The following is a 23,432-nucleotide window of genomic DNA, read 5'->3' on the forward strand; positions in this document are numbered from 1 at the left end:
ACTGAATGCCAATGAAGACTAGAATTGTGGTGCAAGTACCAGTGCCTGATCCATTGCATCACTTGATACCATATCCGCAGTAGCCAAAGCAGATTTGCTGCTGCCCCATGCTTTTAACTTTCCCTTGTTTGACATGAATGGCTCCCATTACATACACGTGGGTGGCAAAGAGCACCTGCAGTTGAGTTGGGAGAAAAGCAAGCACATAAATGTATGTCTTGTTCTTATTGTGGGCATGAGGAGCTACGATTGAAAAGAACAGAACATCAAACTTCCGGTAACTGGATTAAAAATATCTAATCTGCTGGAGATTACATTTATGCTGCGCACCATAAATTGTCTACTTTGTAATATTATTTCTCAAAAGGAGTCGTGGCAGCGAAAGGATCAAGCAGTCTGGAAAGCAATCTTATAATAGTGCAGTTGTAGTAATCAAAATATTATTTTTCCTGCTAACTTGATGGTTTGCAGTGAACATTGCTATTTGTGTTTGTAGTACTGACTGCGGATGATGGTACATTTCTAGTAGTTTTCTGTGGATTGCTGCAGTTGGTGATGTTATTTTTTGTGGTTCAGTCGGTCCAAAGATTTGAGTTTTCTTTTTAGACGTTACTCTACGGATAAGGTTTTTGTTAAAATAACCACCAAGAAAGTTTCATTATTATTTTTTGGGAACAATATTTTTAAATTTTTTTTAAAAATCATACTTGAAATATTTGCAGTATTTTAGTTGAGGGTCGGCTTTTGATTATTTTTGTAGGTCAAAATCACTCCATGACAATCATGCTTTTTTCTTTTTGCAGTGTTTTTCTCTTGGGTGACTTATTTTTGTGTTTGTTTTGTAGTATTAGGCAGTTGAAATGGTAAAATCAGGATTAGTCCTGTATGTTGCCTTTGCTCTGTAGGTGTTGAGAACTCGGAACATTTAATATTAGTTTGTCCTGTTTTTACTTACCTGCGTAAAACATGCTATGATCTGAAATTAAGTTTACCCCATTGGATGAAGCACTTTACTTGTGATGTATTTGGGAAATAAGTTTTGTCTTTAGATTTTAACAATCTTCTTAATTACATGTCTAAATTTAGTGTTTTTTTATCGTTCTGTCTTTTTTATCAAGCAATGAACTTTATTGTTGAATGAAAAAATATTTCTTCAGTGGTCAGAAATACACAAACACAACTTACCAATCCTTGCTTTGGAACCTAGTGTGTCTCTGAATTGATGACCTAATGTGTCTAACTTTAAATAGATTAAGTTCTACCTTGGCTATTGGTAAGCAGTTTGTAGTGCAGATGGTAAAAAAAGCCACATTCCATGACCCACTCATTTTCATGTAGAACACAACAGTGAGCCAGGTAGTGTCTCATAATTCTAATTAGGGTTCTAAATAGCATTTGTGTCAGCTTCCCTTCCAGTAGTACCTAGCTGTTTCCTCTGTGTATCTGAAGAGCAGCTGTCAATTGCTTTGCTGCTGTTTACTCAAAATTAGGCAACCTGAGTTTTACCATAGTCTGAAAATTAATTTTTGTTATGGACTTATTGTTCCCAATTATTTAGTGGGTAAGAATGCATATTCGTTTGAAAGCATGGATAGTTTTGTTGAAAATTTTATTTGTAGTTAATGCATATTTGTCTCTAAAAGACCTTTTTTGGAAGATATGCTGACAATAGATCACCTTGCTGCCTCTTACATTGATCTGAACCCATCTATGGACCATTGCAAGTGGATGTAAATATATTACTTCCAGTTTCTTATCTTTTGTTGGTAGTTATTGATAGTTACTGATATAGCTTGAAGTTGTGAATGACACCTGTTTGAAGAATGTGGGATCTCCAGATCTTGGCCATCAGTCATTCATCAAGCATATAATCCAGAGATTGGTAGATGTGTGATTACAATATCAATCTTCCATTTGTTTCGCCATGCAAGCCCATTAATAGAGCCTACAATCTGGAATACCCTACCCCCTCCAGTAATTGATAGTTTAAGAGATTTCAGGTATTAGTAAGGTGATTGATTTTGCCATATACATTTCAAAATAATAGCATTGAGTTATGCTAATAAAATATGGATGAAATTCCAATGCTCACCTAGTCTTGCATTAGGATTCCCAGGATACCCTGTTAAATGTTTTTTTGGCATCATGAAATCTAGCGGGACGGGTTTCTGCTCTATCGATAAAAGATGTTGCTAAGTTGGTGTGGGATGTAATGCCCTATGAGTTGTTAGTCCATGTTGAAAAGCTGTAGTTGGCGTTGTAATTATGGTATTGAGTTTGGTATTGAGGATTTTGGAAAATGTTTTAGAGTCTGTATTTAACAAGGAGATGGGTTGGTAAGACTTGCAGTCCTAGGGTCCTTTGTCCTTTTTTAGAAAAAAGGTATATAATGATTTCAGACTGTGAGGTTGGAGTTTTGTACAACGGCTTAATTTCATGTACAAGCTTAAAAGTTGATGAGACAGCATCTTAAATTCGATACATTTCACTGGTTATTTTGTCTAGTCCAGGAGCCTTACCATTTGGAAGTTTTGCAGTAAAAGTATGATCCATTCTAGAGAGAATTTAGCAATTAAACCAGTGTTTGCTTCTTCTCTTATAAGAAGGTTTGTTTGGTTAAGATATTTGTTAATTTTGCCCTGTGTTTGGTTATAAATTTCTAAAAGATAGTGAAGTAAAATCAATCAAAAGCTGCAATGACCTCCTTTTGATTGTGTTACTTAACCCTGTTGTCTTCTCTTAGTCTTATTTGTGTGTTTTTATAATCCCCAGTAACTTGCCCTATTTCTCATTTATCTCCAAGTTCTGATTTTTAGTTTGAAAATGTGTTAATTAGCTTTGGTTACATGTGCCTTTAATTTTTCCCTTAAGAGCGAAGATTTGAGAGTACCTAGAAGTAGCCACAGGGTACCTGGTATTATTATGGATAATGTGTAGTTTATTGAAAGTTCCGTAATTTCCGTAAGATATGTTGTTCCATGCAATAGACCTATTTGTGCAGCAAGGCATTGTGCCAGGCCCTCTATTTATGCTTTCATACATTGTGTTCTAGTGCTGTTGCTACTTTAATATTAATAAATTCTGTGACATTTTTGTCCAGGTATTCATTGAAATCTCTGCTTAGTAAGTAGTTGGGAAGAGGTTTTAAGCAAATGTACATCCCAACAACTCATTAAAACAGCAATCTGGTCCAATTATAGCAAATAGTGGATTTCAGGTTTACACAACTGGACAGTATGCTGACTGTCGGGCAGGACAGCAAGGTGAGCTCTCAGTGAGCTCCCAGAGAACCTCTGCTGTCAGATAGCAGACACCAGATGCCTGGTTGCTAATGTCAGTGCGAAATAAGCATTCTATTATTTCAGACCTTTCAAAGTAAGCGCCAACTGTCAGATACCTGTGCATTTGAAATCATGCCATGCCTCCATAGACTAACAAAGACTGAGTCCTCCCCCTACCCCCCAATCTGTTTGCTACCTTCATGTCTGAGCAAATAGGGCAAAGACAGTGGGCCTATTTGGAGCCCCATGAAAAGGATTGTTGCTGACCTCCAGAGGCTTCAGACATTCCAAGGAACGACTTTTCTCCTGGTAGCACACACAGATGTCCGATTCATATGGGAGGTCAGAGTACATACCAAATAGGATGCATTGGAAAAAAAGCTTAGATGCTGGTAATTTATCTGAGGATTGTCATTAGTGACTGAGCTTTCCTGAGCCTTGGTGAAAGCTTTGGCTGGCTCTTGAAAAGCAGAACAACAAATAAGAGTCCTTGGAGTAGTTTACAAAAGGAACAGTCACCACAAAACTATTCACACATGCTAGTGTGCTTATGCCCCATCTAGTTTGCAGACTGATCTCTACTATCTGCACTTTTAGCCTCTCCCTAATCTCGGAATGCCTACCAGTGGGCCTGCCGGAAACTTGAGAATCGTCTGGTAAGCACCTAAATTAACTACCTACTTTTCCTGCTGTACTGTTTGGATTCTCTTCTTACTAGTTTGAGAGAGAACACAAGACCTTTTTGCAGAAGGCAGCACTAGCCCCTAAAAAGGGAGTAAAAAGTAGGAAGAGTGAGAAAAAATATGTAGAACCGTGGAGAGGAGGAGAAAGGAAAGGGAGAAGAAAATGTAAGCAGTAAAAAGTGAGGTGGAAAAAACGAAAGAAAAGACAAAAGGAAAAAAGCCCATTGGCAGGAAGAGAGGGAGGGCGGAGAAGAGAGAAAATGAGTGAAAAGAGAGATGGGGGGGGGGGAGAGGGAAAAACACAGAAAGATCGTGAAGATAATCGAGACAAACGGGAAGAAATAGAGAATCCTGTTCGCATCAAAATGCGTAGCAGAATCACACAGACGTTTTGCTCCAGACAAAAATGTCTTGATGACAGGAAAAAGTAACCACTGTTAAGAGTTGAGTCTTACATGACCAGTCTATGAAACCTCCGGAGGGGGGTCTTGGCTGTAGCTTGTTACAGTCAAAGTCTGAATAACTCTACCCCACAGTATCTGATCCCAGTCTTATCATTGTGGGACCCCAAGACCAAGACCTTGGTGATAAAGAGCAAACAGCCTCCTCATCCTTGAGCTTGCAACTAGTCCCCCTGTAAACTAAATATAACATGAGGCTCTCTGCTAAGGTGCCCAGGAAATGCAAAAATGCATAAAACCTATGCAACCTAAGGATACTATCTTATCAAAAGCACAAAAGGGTAGAGGATGACTCTTCATTCCTACTACCTCCCCCCAACATAAATGCTAATGGCAATCATGAGGAAAGGCATTCTAAAATCGATAAACTTGAACTTAAGCCCAATATCACATATGACAATAATGTAAATGCAAAAACTAATATTCAATTTTATCCCGATACGGCTTTAGGTAGACTACATTCTAAAGAAAGAACTTGCATACTAGTCATTTATAATTCAATAGACTCAAGTAAGCTGTTATTTAAGCATGATCCGACTAACATTTCCAAAAAGCGCCAAATGATAGCTGTCCAAGGCTCACTTTAAATGAAGGCGCACAACATAAATTCTTATGGAGATGAAGTATTCCTCTGGAGTCGAATTGCAATCCTCAGTAGGAAACCAGAGCATATGTAATACTGGATAAAGCTAAACAACAACTGAAGTGCAGAAAGATTTGACAATCGCATTTCAGTTCTAAACAGCCCGACTGTGCCACTTATGTACTTAGCAAACTGCTATAAGGAACTGGCAAACTCAAACTCCTCTCTACTAAATGCAGTCGATCTTCCATTTATGTTTATGCTAGCTCTGCATCTTCCTTAAAGAATCAAGGGGTTGCCATAATAACTTGTATAAACTTGTATGCAGTTAAACATTTGACAAGTGATCCATCGGAATGATGATTATTAAATAAGATTTCATTCAGATAGCAAGTTAATTGCATAATTCTGACATTTTCCTCTAAATAAGACTGTCCTAAATTCTTTGTTGATCTGACGCTCAATGTGTCAACTGCTGCATAGCAATCATTATTAATGGAGACGTTAAATGATCCTAGACAGACAGTTGGATACTACCAATTCCTCTCACACAGGCTGGTTGAGAAATACTAGAAACCTTATGAAAGAAATTGGTTTATTTGTTGAAGGGGGTGAAGACCCACTTCAAAGAATTCCACTTCTTGTTTGGGTGAACCAATAAAGTCACTAAATAAACCTGTGCTTAACCCTCTTGATAGCTTGGCATGAAAGCGGTTTGGCTTAACTTGGAGGCAATTTGTAAAGTATTTATGCAGCACTCAAACTGTGATAAAGTGAATGCATAACTCAAGAAAAATCCCAAACCATTTTAGAAAAATAGTGCAAACCTAGAGTAAACTTTACTTAACCAGATTGCACCAAAACAACAAAAATCCATCCAATAAGTAGAACAAGTTTGAAGCTCAAGTTAAAGCTGACCGCCATGGAGTGCAGATCGGATACAGGGACCAGGTTCTTACAGGTTTGAAGGTTCCCGTCTGACTTAGAAACTGACTTAGAAACTTTTCAGTAAGTCTGATCTCCTTCAGCGAAGCATAGTGGCTTTGACCGCAATCCCTGTCTCTGATAGTTCTTGTCATGCCCCGCGGTCAAAACCCCAAGACGTTCCAGTATTTAAGGAACCTAGACTCATTCGAACGCGCTTAGCGTTCTTGCTTCGAGCTCCACTTCCGTCCTAGTCCTTGGTGCCTGACTTCCGTTGTTGCGTTTTCCTGTTTCTGCTTTCGGTCCCTTGTGGGTCGAATACTTGCCGTGTAGTTACCGCTGATTCCTCCGGACGCGGTGTTCCGCCCCGCAGCCATCTCCTCCTTCACTGCTGGGTCGGACATTGCCTCTCTCTCCCTGGTGTATAGAGAGAGGTTTGCCTCTCTCTCCCTGGTGTATAGAGAGAGGTTTGCATCAACGTTCCTGCCCTCCTCGTATCTCTCTGCCCCTGTTGCTTCGCCCGCTGTTGACGCTTACCTCGCCGCCGGGTCGAGCACGCTGATCTTTCTTCACTGCCGGACCGGGCATTGCCAATCAACTCCCCAAATCCTAGGGAGTAGCTGTATCCCAGTTACGGTCCCTAGAGTGTTTCATTTACTCCTTACATTCTTATCTCCCTCTTACCCTATTTTGGTGCTCCGCCCCGCGGATGACTCTGTTCTCTCCGCCGGGCCGGGCATTGCCTGTGTGTGTTCAGCCTTGTAGTCTGACTGGTGGCTTTACATATTTGCGTGGGTGTTCCCTCGCCTATCCCATGAAGAGAGTGTCCTGTTGTTCCCTTGGGATACTTGCGTGAATCACTGTGCTGGTTCTCCTCACAACAGAATCACGGTAACAGCGCAATGCGCTGCCTTTTTCTATACATTGGTTTATGGTAAACGTAAGGGGGGGACTCAGTGTTGCTTTGATCTTTTGGCAGATTGTACCATACGTCTCAGTAGAACAACTCCACTATTATTCGTAGTGGACACAAGGTGAAGTACAATCCTGTGTACCGGTAGTGTTCCAGCAGAACGAGTGGGGCGAGCTGCACACATTTATAGTTTATGCTTTAGTATATGATAGCAACTCCCCTCTAACTCTGTGTTCTCTATTGTATAGGATGCTACTTTTGAACCACTGACGCCTTCCCTCTATACGATTAGATGTAACCACACAGTAGTAGGTGTTGTCAAGGGTCTAGTTATTCAGGTGGGTCATTCTGAGAAGACAGAAGATAACAGTCTTTGTTTTACAGCTGGGTATTGTCTCACCTATTCCTGACCAGACGCCAGCCACGCTACAGGAGTTTAACCCCACCTTTCCTTGTTTTGTTTCCCTGTTTTTCCCCTGTCATCCGATACTCTAGCGTCTGATAGAGTCGGAAGGCCGTTGGGGAAGACTGAGGCATTTTCTCCAGGTTCCTGACACTCCTGCAGAAATCTCCTGGCTCTCCTTACAGTTCTCCAGGGAAAAAGCTGGCAACAAGTTTCGACGTCACAATTCTTGCAGCTTGGAGACCGGAGGAGTTACCTTTAACACCAGCTAAGGGTCGAGGACCTGGGGGTCACCACTTGAGGGTTATGACTCACGCCAGCAGAGGCCTGCAGCAGGATCTAGGTTAGGTCGAGTTGGTGCTTGGCAGTTGAAGGGAAAGGACCTCGGAGCTTGTTGCATCCCTGTAGCTCAAATAGGAGGCCAGCAAACTGACCCTTGAAGTCACCTCTGGAGTCCAGAGTTCAAAGCAAGCAGATTCAGTCTTTCTTCAGTTTTTATGCCACAGAGTAGTCCTTTGCCTGATCTTCACTGGTCAAGAAGTGTTCTGAGAAGGCTCCAAGAGTTGCCATATTTATGCCCCCTGGGGGAGTGGGAGAAACTCTTGGCCACTCCCTAACCAGTGGGTTAAAAGTTAACAGCGTTGACCCCACCTGCTTTTGTAGCACCCCTGTGTGTTGTACTGCAAGCTATCCCACAGTTCTCCTCTTTTCCTAAATTCAACACAGCAGAACATTTTTCCCTTGGCAGAGCTATCTGTTCCCACCCACAGGCGTGGCAATGGAAAAACCCTCCTGTGTGGTCACTCCAAACCAGTTCAGTGGTTGTTTCCCCTCGCCCCACTGGGTTTGGACCCAGGGGACTAGTAAGACCTAGGGACTCGTTTTTAGGTGTGGGCTGCATCGGCCAGTGACAGGGTAGGCATCCTTTGTAACTCTGAATGGCAGGGGTACAGCCCCCTGGGCCACCTTGCTGAAAGAGGAACATTTCTCTCAACACCCAAGCCTTTTGTCCACTTTCCGGGAGCAATCTGCATCTCATACAGGGGAGTCATTCATTGATTAGGTGACCACTTCCTAAAAGCGTCATTTCTAAAATGCTAATGTAAAATCCAACTTTACCATTAAATTGTTTTTTAAATTCTTAATAAAAAGCACCCTTGAATAATTTTTGTAGCTTCTCCCGAACTGAAATTAAGCATTGTGAGTTGTAATGTAGCCCAGTGTTTTCCTATGGGAGAGCCAGGCTTGCTACAGTGAAAAATGACTAGTTTTTTTCTCACTGTGATGACATATAAAACATTAAATATAAATGTGCTACTTTTTAAATATCATTTACCCTGTGCTTTGCTCATGTAGGGGCCTACCTTACGGGTGGCTAATAAGTATTAAAAAAAAGTTTAGGCCTGACAATTGACATCTATTGCAACAGCCTTTACGCAGGAGCTAATAAATTCGTCCTAGACAAACTCCAGATGGTTCAACATGCTGCGGCCCGACTAGTCTTAAAGTGACCTAGGAAATTTTCTGCATCAGCCGCTCTGGAAGCACTGCACTGGTTACATTTTCTGCATCAGCCGCTCTGGAAGCACTGCACTGGTTACCTCTCCATAATGAATCCTGTTCAAAATCTTGATAACTACTTTCAGAAGCTTTCACTCCTCCAGCCCTCAGTATCTTTGGTCCAGGTGTGTTCGCTGTTTACCATGCCGCACTCTTAGATCCTCCAAAGCCAACCTCTTGAAACCTCCAGCATATAGACGTATCTCAAAAGGAGGGTAATCTATTGTAGTGTTGGGCAAAGAAGCCTGGAACAAACCCACTAGTATCCTCTGTATTATTCAATCAGAAACCCTCTTTTGGAAGACCTTGAAGGCTTGGATTTTCAACACCCCAGACACACTATGCAGAGGACTCCGCTAAACTCTTCCCTTTTTAGCTCTCAATTTCTCTCTGCTCGTAAACTAATCTGCTAGAGAACCATGATACTCTTCGGAGTGACAGTTGCGCTCTACAATTACTCTCTAACATAACAAAAGGTTTATTTTACGAGGTCGAAATTGCAGTTTAAAACTACATTACCTGACTGCAGAAGCAGACCTAGAGACATGCTTTACGGTGCTATTTTAGTGGGTGGCATGATGAGGGCTGTAGCTCACTAATAGCATTTAATTTATAGGCACTGGGTACATGTAGCACCATATCTTATAAGTAAATAAATAACCCAAACAGGTGTATACCAATTTTCCTGTGTTTCAATAGGTATAACACAAGTACTTTACCAGTAAAGTGTGCACAGTCCTGTAGCCAACAAAAACCGGTTCAGCAAAAAAAGGTGAAAATCTGGGGTGAACCGTCAGAAAGGGCAAGTTTTCAACATCATGTTATGCAGATGATCAAGACTATTAACATAACAGATATGGGGTTGACAAAATGATAGAGATGGTGAATACACTTTTTTTCTAAATCCCACCATCAATATTACCGTAGAGTTTTTGTCAGCTCAACGATTAGCTGCAATTGTAAAATTGGTGGTACTTTTGGTGCTCCCTATTTTTCTACATAGTAAAAAGATATATTCTACTTGCGTGGAAAACTGACGACAAAAATCATTCAAAAGACAGCTGGTTACCACAGTGTGCTTGATTTAGTTTGGTCACCCTACCATGTTGTCCATTCAGGTCACTTCATTTGTGTGCTCAATTTTTATTGTTCCCTAACCTCTCTTAAAGTGCGTAAACATAGCACTTTATTTTTTCTAGTGACCAGCTACTCTCCCTGTGCTATCTTGTTTACAGGCAGTGTGCTTTTCATAATTAAAACTATCAATTAATCATCTTTTTGGGGTCATTTGCCTTTAAGGGCCTGTCACAGTCTGCTGGTGATGGATCAAAAATTTGTAACCTGCCTTGATTTGAACCAAAGTTCATTGCACTGAATAGCACAATCCTTCTGGCCACTGCAATCTGTGCTCATAACATCATCTCCTGTGCAGACGGTATGCAGCTGCTACTCTCCCTCTCTAATGAGAACCCCCAGCACAAGAAACAAGTTCACCACCTGAATGACCGAAGACGCTTACTGCATGAAAGCCAACGGTTTCAAGTTCAACATCGACAATACTGAAGTAGTGATATTCAGCAAAAACACCTCACTATGGGACTCCAACAGGTTGATGGCTGATCTCTGACCTACACCTAGAACCCACGCGTGGAACCTCAGAATAACCATCAACAGTAAACTGGACATGACCGCTCAAGTCAATGCCATCACTGCAACCTGCTTTCAGACCCTGAAGATGCAGAGGAAGATCTTCAAATGGCTCCCCAGTAAGACTAGAAAAACTGCCACTCACGCCTTAGTCACCAGCAAGTTGTACTGTGGGAACATCATCTACACCAGGATCAACAAGCGACTCTAGCAGAATACAAACCATTCAGAACTCTGCCAATTCCCCTTCATCCTCCACCCAACTCTCATCACACCATACCTCGGAGAACTACACTGGGTCACGATTCATACAATTCAAACTCTGAACACACACGCATTCAAGGCACTCTACAACTCAGGACCCACCTTCCTGAACAGTCTCATCTCCTTCCGCCAACCACCCTGACACTTAAGCTATGCAGGACTCCTCACGCTCATCCCACACATACAAAGAAACCGATTTGGAGGATGGGCATTCTCTTACATTGCTCCTTAAGAGTGGTACGACCTCCAGCTCTACATTAGAGCTTCCTCCTCTTTTCTTGAGTACCATAAGCTGTAGACCTGGATTTTCAATTAACCAACCTACCATAGCCAGGGTTAGGGGCATACACCTGCTCAGCGCCAGTATACCCTCGTGGGTGATCGTGAGTTTTACAAAAACACAAAACATAATTGCACCCAGTGTTTGCTCTTCTGCTAGTACTGACAGCAACATATGAAGCCTTCCTTGATGTGGATGGTGTCTAAAGGTAAAATGCACTGGCCTTCCCTCTGTATCCTTCTTGTACAATAAATTTATCCCGATCAACAAAATTCCAAGCTTTGACGTTCAGTGGTGTGCGTAGGCTTTACAGAAAATAAGTTGTTTTTTACAAACTGACATTTTTGGACTTGATTTGAAAGTTTTGCAATTGTCATCTGCTTCCTTTCACTAACTCGTCATCACCCTAATAATCTGTTACTGCTAACTATCTCCGCTTTACTCCTTTTTATTAACTTAAGGATACGATTTGCCTCTAGCGATAGGTGAACCTGTGAACTAGAGATTGTTCACTGCCCTCTGATTTATATGGTGATTTATGTTACCACATGAAGCTTAAAAAGATTGGTTTAAAAATCTAGTCTTTGTTAGAGCCGACACCAAATATTTTGGAGTACATGAGATAGTAACACATTTTTCAACACCGTTTAACATGTACATGTATGGGTTCTGCTTAGGTCAAGGCCAACCTGATATTTTGCAGTTATGTAAAACCCCTTTAGGAGACGAGAGATTTATTTTGGTAAAACTGAGTAGCGAAGTTATAGTGTGGTTTTTTTTTTTTTTTTTTTTTTAATAGCTTAATAAGAATTCATAGGACTGACAGACATAAATTGATCAACTGACATTTCTCCCAACAAAGCATACACATCAAATGTGCTGACATGAGCCGAGTTAATGGAGCCTTACTCGTCTTTTAATGTGAAAACGAGTGAACATACATAATTGTGACGGTAGCAACTGCATTACTTGCTTAATTACCTTTTTTTAGGTGATGCATTTACTTTTTGCCGATTTCTTATGTTACCGATGCACTTCAGTTTGTGGTGAGACGCCTGTCCTATAAATCCCAGTTAGCTATTCGATCTACCCTTTTACCACATTTTACAATTGTCTTGTGCTTGCAGTACTCGGTTCTCCCTCCTTGACCCCAGCTCTAAGAGCGTAGTTAATTAATAGCAAAATTATGAATCTCGTTTTCTCTTCCTAAATGCAGTGTTTGCTCACTGAAGCAGAAAAATAACATCTGCTATTTTTGTGCAAAATTCTCAATGAACTTTGTGTGTGTGTGTGTGTGTGTGTGTGTGTGTGTGTGTGTGTGTGTATATATATATATATATGTATATATATATATATATATATATTTCACTTAAAAAAAACATAGGTTTCACACATGTTATAGTTAGCTGGACATTTCCCTCGTAAAAAACCAATGAAATTCCCCCGTTATAGTTAGTAAAGGGAACTATAACTCACGCGACCGCAATCCACTGCTGATGACGTCAGATATTACATCACTGTATTTATTCACTTATTTACCCATTTTTCTTTCCTTTAGCTATACATATTTAATAAATATTTATTTTACAGAAAGACACATAGGTCATCAGTGATGTAATATCTGACGTCATCAGCAGTGGTTTTTTAAGTGAATTTGCAAGGTTTTTTAAATGCTAATTCCTAACTATAACGTGTGTGAAACCTATGGTTTTTTCAGTGAATTTGTACGGTTTTTTAAATTTAAGTTATGTATTTTTTTTATTTTTTTTAAGGTTTTTCACCGTGCGCGTACCGTGCGCGGATTTCCTATGGAAACACGGTCCTAACTATAACTATCTACTGGCGACCGCCAGTAGATAATATAAATAAATAAATAAATATATATATATATATATATATATATATATATATATATATATATATATATATATATATAAAAATTTTTGAACATTGGAATGTTGGGAGCTCCATTGAAAACAATGGAGTGCTCCAGGCTTATAATGGCTGGTATGAGCCCGGAGCACCAACATTCCAATGTATCTTTGTTCACAGCTCTGGCTGTGAACAAAGATTTCAGGGAGCCTGAGGGGATTTGAATCCCCTCGCGCTCCCTGAAGGCTTTGTTTTGTCATTCTGCCCTCTAGTGGCAGAGTGTTCTAATAGCCTTATAGCCCTTCGTAGCAGGGCTATACCGGCTTTTAAAGTCCCTCTGCTTTGTTAAAGTCCCTCGCCTTCGGCTCGGGCCTTTAACGCTGCAGCGGGCCTTTAACAGCCGGTATAGCCCGCTACGGCGGGCTATAAGGCTATCATATTCACTTAAACCATAGGTTTCACACATGTTATAGTTAGCTGGACATTTCCCTAGTAAAAAAACAATCAAATTCCCCCGTTATAGTTAGTCCAGGCAACTATAACTCACGCGACCGCAATCCTCTGCTGATGACGTCAGATATTACATCACTGATTAAATATGTGTCTTTCTGAAAAATAAATATTTGTAATATATGTATAGCTAAAGATTAATGGAAGAAGACATGGGTAAATAGGTGTCTAAATACAGTGAAATATCTGGCGTCATCAGCAGAGGATTGCGGTCGCGTGAGTTATAGTTGCCTGCACTAACTATAACGGGGGAATTTCATTGGTTTTTTACGAGAGAAATGTTCAGCTAACTATAACATGTGTGAAACCTATATTTTTTTTAAGTGAATTTGTATGGTTTTTTAAATGCTAAGTTATGTATTTATTATATATTTTTTCAGGTTCTTCACCGTGCGCGCGCTGTGGGCGCTCGGGCTCCCACGATGCGTTGTGCGTACAGTGCGCGCACCCCGTGCTTTTTGGAGAAAAAAAAGTTTTTTTCATCCTTGGGTGTCCTTCAGTGACCCCCTGACAAAGGCTAGGGGGTCAGGAACTGTCCACCCTGCCCCATTTTCACATTCTCCACCTTTGTTTTTCACTGCCTCAGACTGCGAGAGACAAAATGGCGGCCGACACTTCCTGATTTCGACCGACTGTAATGTTTACTGTCATGTAACCACCAATCAGAATTACGCTTGCGCACGTCAGCGTGAGCGTACGGTATGCTTACCGTACGCGCATGGTGCGCGCCTATAGATATATATGTACTTTTAACTGAAATTTTCTCAGGAACTACTGAACAGATTGACTCCAGATATTCAAAAGGCACATCCCCGACCTGAGGACTTTCTCTTTGCCAAATTTCAAATAATTCTGTTCAGCCGTTCGGGCTGTACCTTGGACTAAAGGTCCCTATGGAAAAATGCATGGGGAAAACGCGTTTTGGGACCCCCCTTTTTTCTCGGCCCCCGCTTGACTAATCACCCCGAGACTTTCAGGGTAGGAGCGGAGCGCCCCACCTATTTTGAAAAATTCGCGAGGATTCGTCAACCGGCGCCAAAGTTATTCAAAATAGAATTTTCAGATTTCCTATGGAAACACGGTCCTAACTATAACTATCTACTGGCGACCGCTATATAATATAGTGTTTTTTCTAAGTGTTCACCGAATGTTGTGCCCGGTTTTCTTGCCTCTCCATACCCTGATTGGCCACCTACTTTAAGAGGTCGAGCATATTTGAAGATGTCTGGGGGTAGTGTAGTGTTGCAGCTTGTTATTTATCCATTTGAACTAATGAGTCTTTTCTGTATGTGAGCTCCTTTTGGCAGTCTGCTTTTGTCATTTGCTCTTCAAGACAGCATACATTGTGTTTGCTACGTTTGTTTGTGCAGCAGAAGAAAGCTCCCAGCAATTGGCTCTTGGTTTCTCCAGCAGTAACGAGACCTGTTTGCTTGAAAATTCAGCCATCATGAATCCGTAATGAGCCGACCTATGAATTGTCAGATGGATTATTGTTTTTTTATTTTGACTCTTCTCTTCGTGACCTCACACATCCTATGATCCAAATCTTTCTCGACTCTAAAAAGATCCATGGCCAATTTGTGGTTCTGCCATTTCAAGTATCCGATTGACAAAAACATCAATTCTGACACACCCACCCGAAGAAGAACAAGCCCACACATCTTTAAAACCTATATCGAATGTCAGACTGTGAAGGAAACATTCGAAATTGTGGAAAATCTCCTCCGACTTTAGAACGGCTTTGATATCTTTCTAATGCAGTTTGTTCTCAATGTAAAGGCCAACTAACGGTAACATGTCTGGCAGCAGAGATCCCCCCCCTCCCCCACCCCCCTCCTTTGCAGCAGCTTTCACCGGAGCGCTGCGCGTACTGGCACACGCGAGGTACGGCATGAAATCCATTTCTGGAACGCTACGGTGGGAATAGTTTTATTTCTTTCATTTTTGTACATTGGGTGTAAACCATATTCTTGAGAAACCGGCTGGTTGCACTACAATCATTAGTCCCCATTCATCCAATATGGGCAACTAGTTAACCCATTTGTTTCCACATATTTAGTGGAAATGTTTCTCGTTTACCTTTTTGGTAAGTTGAGTCCGAGACTAACCGGGCTGCGTCTATTTAAAGGAAAACTGTAGCTGCAAGTCGGCTACTTTCCTCAGACTTTTTTTTATTTTTATTTATTTTTTTAATTGATAGAACAATAAAGTACCAAATTCACAATAAACCAGAAGATGGAACAGTAGAGTAATAAAACTTATATCATCAAAAGATATTATAGTAAGGAACAATCTAATACAAAGAAGATAAGAGGGGTAAAGGAACCATCTTATGGATGAAATATGAGTAAGAAGATTTAAGGGTACATATTAAAACAGATGAATGCGGAATAAAAAAAATTAACAATAAGGTATAAGAAGAGAGAAAAATAGGGAGAAAAGGAAACCAGAAGAGAAGGAAGAGAGGGGAAGGGTGAAAGATGAGATAAGTATTTAAGGTATGGAAGGGTGGGAAGATAGGAACGTAGTAAAGGGAATCCAGAGTAAGTCAGATTTGATTTTCTGAGATAATGTTGATGAGACAGTAGAGATTCTATGTTCATTGCAAATAATGTTCCACAACATTAACGTACAAACGTTTTAGAATTATCTTTCCAACAAGTTAAAATAACTTTAAATGCAAGGTAAATTAAAAAGTCAAATAGTTTCAACTTTGGTGAGGTGTCGGAAAAATCATCGGACATGGATCCAAGAAATACATTTTGAATTGATAATGGGATATTACAATTAAATATTTTAGAGGACATAGACCAAATTGATATCCAAAATTTAAGAACATTGGGACAGTAATATATTAAGTGTAACAGTGTGTCATCTGAGGAGAGACAAGACCAACAAAGGGGAGAGGAAGAGGGATTAATCTTATGAATATGAACCGGAGTGGAAACCGCTCTGTTGTAGAGAAAAAATAAAGATTGGGTGATGTTAGTAGCTTTTGAGGTAGAGAAAATTGTATGCCATAGTTTATTCCATCTGTTAGTGGAAATGGATATAGAGAGGTCTTGTTCCCAAGCTAATTCTATCATGGATTTTGGTCTATCAGATATGGGCGTAGACAAAAGCTTATATATAACAGAAGCTTTGGGTTTGGAATCGGGGAGAATTGTGTTCAAAGGGGTCAGGGATGTAAATGGAATGGTGTCATCAGAAAATGTTTTGGATGACGAGAATGACTGTAGGGCATTGGATATTTGTGAGTATTGGGGAAAGTAGGGTAGAGGTAAATTATGTTTTTGTGATGCAGTGAAGGTTATGACAGAGTTATGGGATACTAGTTGATGAACATAAAAAATACCTTTTTTCTTCCGATGTTTGAAGTAGAATGATTTGTATCGAAATTTAATGATTTTATTATACCAATTGTTAGAGACCAGAAATGCTTGCTGAAAGGTAGCACCATCTGTAAACAGTGAATGTATCAAATGTTGGGTGTATTTTAAAATGGGATATTGAGAAATGAAGGTACAGTTGGACATAAAGCAGATGTCGGAAAAGGAGAATTCATATAGTAAGGAGCGCTCAAAAGCAATCCATCTAGGCATTGGTGAGTCATGTGACTGCTTATTTAAAGCATAGAACTCTCTAAGTAAAAAAGCAGTATGATCTAATTTAAAATTAGGAAATAGAACACCACCTTCGGTTTTTGCTTTAATTGATTTAGATATGGCAATACGGTAGGGTTTATTATTCCACAAGAATTTAATATAGAGAGAGTAGAGTTTGAAATAATAATTGGGGATTTTAAATGGTAACAGAGAGTAAGAAAAGAATGAGAGGAACAGTCATCATTTTGATAGTGTCCAGTCTACCCCACCAAGACAGAAAAAGAGGGGACCAAGAATTAAATGAATTTTGAATCCTAAGTTTTAGTGCATTAAAATTGTGTAAAATTAGATATTAGAGAGAGAAACCATACGCCCAGGTATTTAATTTTAAAGGGACACCATTTGAAATTGGTGTCAGAAAACTGGAATTAATAATAGGTGGTGTTTTAAAGGCAAGACCTCCAGTTTTGAAGAAATTTAGTTTGTAACCAGAAACTTTAGAGTATAAATCAATTTCCTGTAAGAAAGGAGGCAGAGCGGTAGGAGGATTAGAGGTATATCAAGATATCATCTGCATAGGCAGATAATTTGATTTTGTGGGATTTATGTTGAAAACCAGTTATTAAGGGGTTACGACTAATGCGTTTAAGAAGAAAAGGTTCAAGACACATAAGAAATACAAGAGGGGAAGTGGACAACCTTGTCTAGTACCTCTATGTAAATTAAAGTATGGGGACAAAAGACCATTGACAGAAACAGATGCCCGGGGTTCAAGATATAATAATTTAAGTGAAATAAATTTGGGAACGAAACCAATGAAGAGTTTCGAACATGAACGGCCAATTTACAGGATCAAATGCTTTTTCTGCATCAAGGGATAATGCAGCTAATCAGGATACTTTTTCCCCTTAGTGAGAACATTAGAAAACATCCTAGCGTTATCCGAGGTAAGGTGACCTTTAATAAAACCGGGAATGGTAGGGTTTGATTAGTAGGGGTATAACGTTATCCAATCTAGAAGCAAGAATTTTCGCAAAAATTTTACAATCCTAATTAATGAGATTGGGCGATAATTTTGACATAGGGTATGATCTATATCTGGTATAGGGATGATTACAATAAGAGCATCTAAAAAGGATCCCTCCGGTTCTGATTTAGATATGAAGCAATTAAAAAGCTCAAGTAAACGAGGAGTAAAAATAGAGGAGAAAGAAGAAATTAGTTCAATGGAAAAACGGTCTTGGCTGGGAGCCCTGGCCTTCTTCAAAGATTTAATAGTATCAAGGATCTCTTGAAGAGATCGATCTTTTTCAAGAAGAGACATAGCATTAGGCACAGACGGGAGAGGGGGAAGATCATTAAAGAAAGATGGAGTATCAAAATCAGAAGGGTGTGTATCATCCATATATAGAGAATGATAATAGGATTGGAAAGCATTAACAATATCCGAGTCAGAGTGAAGTAATTTATTAGTGGGAGTATTACGAAGAGGACCAACAGTTTTCTTTTCTGTTTTGATTTTTAAATAGTTGGCCACCATTTTACCTGCTTTATTTTGACCCCCGTGATATTTGGATTTTATTTTAAGTGAGATATTGCCAGCATCAATTGTAGCTAATTTATTTAAATTTGATTTCACCTTAATAAGGTCCTGAACATGTGAAGGAGAATTAGATGTGAAGAAAGAGTGTTCGAGGGATTTAATATGTTTAAGAGTAGAGAGCTACTGGAAGTTCAGTAATTTCTTCTTTTTGGTCGTGTATGCAATAGTGAAAGCCCTAAAGGATGCCTTAAAGCCGTCCCAGTTGGACAGAAGTATCACTGGCGTTATTGAACAGAAAAAACTCATTTATGAAAGACGATAGACTCCGGCATATAGGATTGGTCAGACAGGAGTGAGTTGTTAAATCTCCACCGGGCATATTTAGAGTTGGTAAGGGATAGATCAAATGAAGAGGAGACAGGGGCATGGTCAGAAATTAAAATGGATCCAATTTCTGAAGATTGAACAGAGGGTAATAGGGATTTTGAAACCAAAATATAATCGATATGTGAGATGGTATGATGAACATTTGAGAAAAATGTAAATTCATATTTATCAGGATTGCAAGTTTTCCATACATCAAAAAGTGGACGAGAGGCAATAGCAGATTGGAATAATTTATGACAATTATCGGGTTTAAATTTTCAGTTTGATATTCCATCGGAAAAAGGATCAAGCCAATTGTTAAAGTCCCCAGTAACAATAATTTTGGGGTTGGCAATGGAAGATAATTTTAATTTAATCATAATCCAAAAATCCGGGTCTGGTTTAACTGGTCCATAAATATTAAACAGAGATAATTTTATTATGGACCTTGGCCTGAAGTATTGCCCATTGTCCACATGTCATTTTCAGTAGACCAAATTTGAATTTAAGATTTATGACATAAGAGTGCAACCCCACCCTTGTGGTTGACCGCAGGTGAAAAAACAACCTGGTCCACCCACTGGTGTTTAATCTTAAGAGATTCATCATCATTGACGTGGGTTTCCTTCAAAAAAGCAATTTGACAATTTAACTTTGATAAGTGAGCGAGTACCTTCTGACGCTTGACAGTGTGACCCAAACCTCGGACGTTCCACGACACGACATTAAGCATAGATCATTTTAGAGACGAGGGTACAGGAACAAGAATGACACTCTGCAGAGACAACAATGAAAGACAAAAGACACCATTTGCCAATAACAAGGTAATACATAGGAATTATAAAGAATATGAGAGGAGAAAAGGAGAAAATCCATATGGGGTTGTAGAGAGGAAGAAAGTGGTGAAAAGGAGGGGAAGGATGAGATAAAAGGGAACACAAGATGATGACACTTTGCAAAAATAACAATGAAAACAAAAAGACCCCATTTGTCAATAATAAAAAACACAACAAAATAGTAAAGAATATGAAGAGATAAAGGAGGAAAAAACCCATGGAAATTTGCAAGGGGAGAAAAAGGAGAGAGAAACGAGAAATAAGAAAAAAGGATAATGGGGGGAATGTGGGAGAAGTAAGAGATGGTGAAGAAAAAAGACAGATCAAGAACGTAAAGCCAAATCTGAAACAAAGGAAGAGGAAGATGAGAAACGGGCATGTCGGCACCTAGAAACAAGAACCGCAGCGGAGAAAAGATAAAAGATGTTTATAATCTAAAAATAATTCGTCCACGTAACCCATATTTGGAGAACATATCTAACAAATGAAATCTAGAAACCAGAGCTCAATTATCGCAAACAGTATAACGGTTTAGGAAAATTGTGCATTTGTGTCCATAGGTGTTCTGGTGCCGGATTGCAGGAACAGTCTTTACTTAGCCGGGTCATCAAACTAGTGGGAAACACCTTCATAAGTAATCTTACAAAGACAAGGGTGTAAAATGCCATAACGACTATTCAGGGATCTCATTTGAGGGCGAAGTGACAAACTCCTTACGTTGAGCGTTGGTTGCATTTGAAAGATCCTGAGAGTTGAAAATGTTGTCACCAGACAAAACAATGTTTCTCTCTGGCGCACTTCAGAACATGCATCAAGTCAGTGGAGTGGAGTGGAGTGGAGTGGAGCCAAGACGATGCTCTCATTGGCTGTTTAAAGAAGTAGGGGATTGAAGATCCAGCAGGTCAGGCAATTTTTATTTTTCTAATTTAAGTAAGTCACGGCCTTCAATATTCTCCTGTAAACCATAAAGGCGTAGGTTAATCCTTCTATTGTGATTTTCAAGGTCCTCAGTGTGGAGCTTAAGCTTTTGAATTTGTTATTCGAGCAGAGGAATTTTGGTTGTAATGTCGTGAAGCTGGCCTACACTTTGTTCCATTTCAGTTATTTTGCCTTTCATGTTAATCCAGCGGTCCTCATTAAGTTTGTCGTTAGTGGCATTCATGAAAGGTTTAAGAGCGCGCAGTTCGTCCAAAATTGTATCCAGGACAGGATTAGAAGATGATTGGACTGGAGTCGGAGGATCATTTTTGGCCCTTTTGGGTTTAGTGCCAGAAAGGTTAAGTGAGTCAATAGACATTTTAGCAGAGCTTAATTGACTTTGGGGACTCTTTTTACCAGTGACAAGTCTGCCCATAAGCTGGATATTGGAGCAGAGTAGATAAGCAATAAAACAATACACATGTAAAGAACACCTCACAGCATGTGTAGGCGCAGGCACCACTCCTCAGGTTGTGACAGACCGGCGCAAGTAAGGATAATCCAGCTATTGACTAAAATAGAGATCCGTTTCAGGATTCAGGAACTGAGTGTTCTATGGAAGCAAAATATCAGAGAATGAAGAGTCACAGATGGAAAAAGGGATTTCCTTCGCCGTTGTGGTCGATAAGAAAAGTTAATTGAGTGGCATTAATAGAGATGGAAAAAGAAAGGAAAAAAAGGAAACCAAGCGAGTTAAACACCAATGCACTTGGCATAGACAAAGCCATGGCATAAACAAAGGGTTCGGAGGGAAAGCTCACCCAGTAATTGTTGGCCGCACAAGGAGAATGTGGATGAAAACTGGAGCGAGGTGACACAAAAAATGGCGGCTGCCCACGAGTGAAGAGGTCGCGGCAAAAATGCAGCACATAGGGGGTCCCGCGTGTCTGCTCCTCGTCTCTTCACTCCAGAGCCATTCTTCAACAGGAACCCGTCCTGTGTGCGCCGCTGGAGGTTGCAGTGCGGCCGAAAGAAAGAAGTCGGAGCTCCATGCAAAGCGGAGCTCAAAGAATCGCCGCCATCTTGTTGCGGCGCTGAAGCCACGCCCCCTTTCCTCAGAATTGCAGCCCAGCACAATGCTGTTGAGCTCCTACCTAGCTAATGCATATTCACTACCTGGCCTTATTGGTGTTATTACAATTGTTATTACTATTAATACTCTTCTTATTAATTTTAATATTTTCTTTTGCTAGGGTGCTTTTGAAGAAGTAAGGGACCAAAGGATGATGGAAAGTGGTTTAATTAAGTTGTATATCAGCAAACCCCAACGGCTACCTCCTGTTCAACAGCTGCCCTGTCTCCGTGACTCCACAAGCTGGCCTCACGTAGTAGAACCCCTGTATCCAGGCTACAGCTGCTAGGGAACCATATAATGACATCAACACATAGAATTTACATCAGATCACAACATATCCCCTTTCCTTAACATATTTGTGATAACTAGATTAAAATTCAAAAACGAACATAATCACGAAATTTCGCTGGAGAAATTCTCCTTCTTGTACTGAGCCTTGAACTTTTAACCTCTTCCTCATTCACCTTGGGATGTTTAATCCCTACCATACCTCTGGTATTAGATGTTATTGCACAATCAGTTGTAGAACCATCACTAACCTCCCCCGCCTTACTTTTCAACCATTCACTAACCTCGTCTCATTGCACTTAGTTACTCTATTAACATTCCACCATTTGCCATCTGATAATTTTAAAAAAACACCCTTGTCCATCAGAACCTTTTTTGGCTCAGATAATTTAGAATTCCCTTTTCCAGGAAAAGAATCCAATTTTACTCTAACAAAAGTTCCCACTCTAAATTATCTAGGTTTCTTGAGCAAACCTTCATTATGCTTTTGTACATAAGATTTTTGATACTTCTCAACTTTTGTCCTTATATCTTGCTCATTTATAGCTTTCTTGCCACCTCTACCCATCCACGCAGGAACAGCGATGGAACATGGTGACCTGCCCTTCAACAAACAGAGGGGTTTCACCCGTTACAGAATGCGGTGTTATCCTGTAATTCCATAACATGTTTTTTATATCCTCCTTCCAACAACCGATATTTTGGAGAGACATCTGGATGCACTCGCCAACCACACGATTGAAGCGTTCAATTAATCCGTTTCCCCTAGGGTGATAGACAGGAGTTTTGGAATGTCTTATACCCCACCTTTTGAGAAACTCTGAGAATTCACCAGACGTAAATTGTGAACCATTATCAGTGAGAATTTCCGCCAGACATCCCTCTCTACGGAATACTTCTTCACAAAACTCGATTATGTTAGTGGTCTTGACCTCCCTGACAAATGTTACTTCCGGCCACTTGGAAAAATAATCCATCATTACAATAGCGTATCTGTTGCCCAAACCCAAAATGTCAAATGGACCACTAATATCCATAGCCAACTTTGCCCATGCACGTTCTGGCCATTTTGAGTGATGGATGGGACTTTCTTGTACCGTATGAGTTTTATCACTTCGCGAACATGCAACACAATCCCTCACAAATCTTTCCATTTGTCTGTCCATTCCTGGCCACCAAAAGTCATTCCTAGCCTTCCTCTTCATAGCAGCCATTCCCCCATGTCCTTCATGTAACAAATCAATTAGTTTTGGTCTGAGGAAACTGGGCACAACCAACTTGTCACTTCTCCTCAGTATGCCTCCTACTACGGCTAATTCACTCCACACTTCTTTGTACTGTACTAAATCCTCATGAAGTT

The 23,432-nt window shown here is 40.1% G+C and overlaps 1 protein-coding gene across 3 annotated transcripts in view; it reads left to right on the top strand.

Moving 5' to 3' along the window:
- Positions 1 to 23,432, top strand: part of UBL7 (ubiquitin like 7) — a 171,799-nt gene that overhangs the window by 17,555 nt on the left and 130,812 nt on the right. The gene's annotated exons all lie outside the window — the stretch shown is intronic.

Source organism: Triturus cristatus, chromosome 3_1 (genome assembly GCF_964204655.1).
Source record: "Triturus cristatus chromosome 3_1, aTriCri1.1, whole genome shotgun sequence".
Lineage (NCBI taxonomy): Eukaryota > Metazoa > Chordata > Amphibia > Caudata > Salamandridae > Triturus > Triturus cristatus.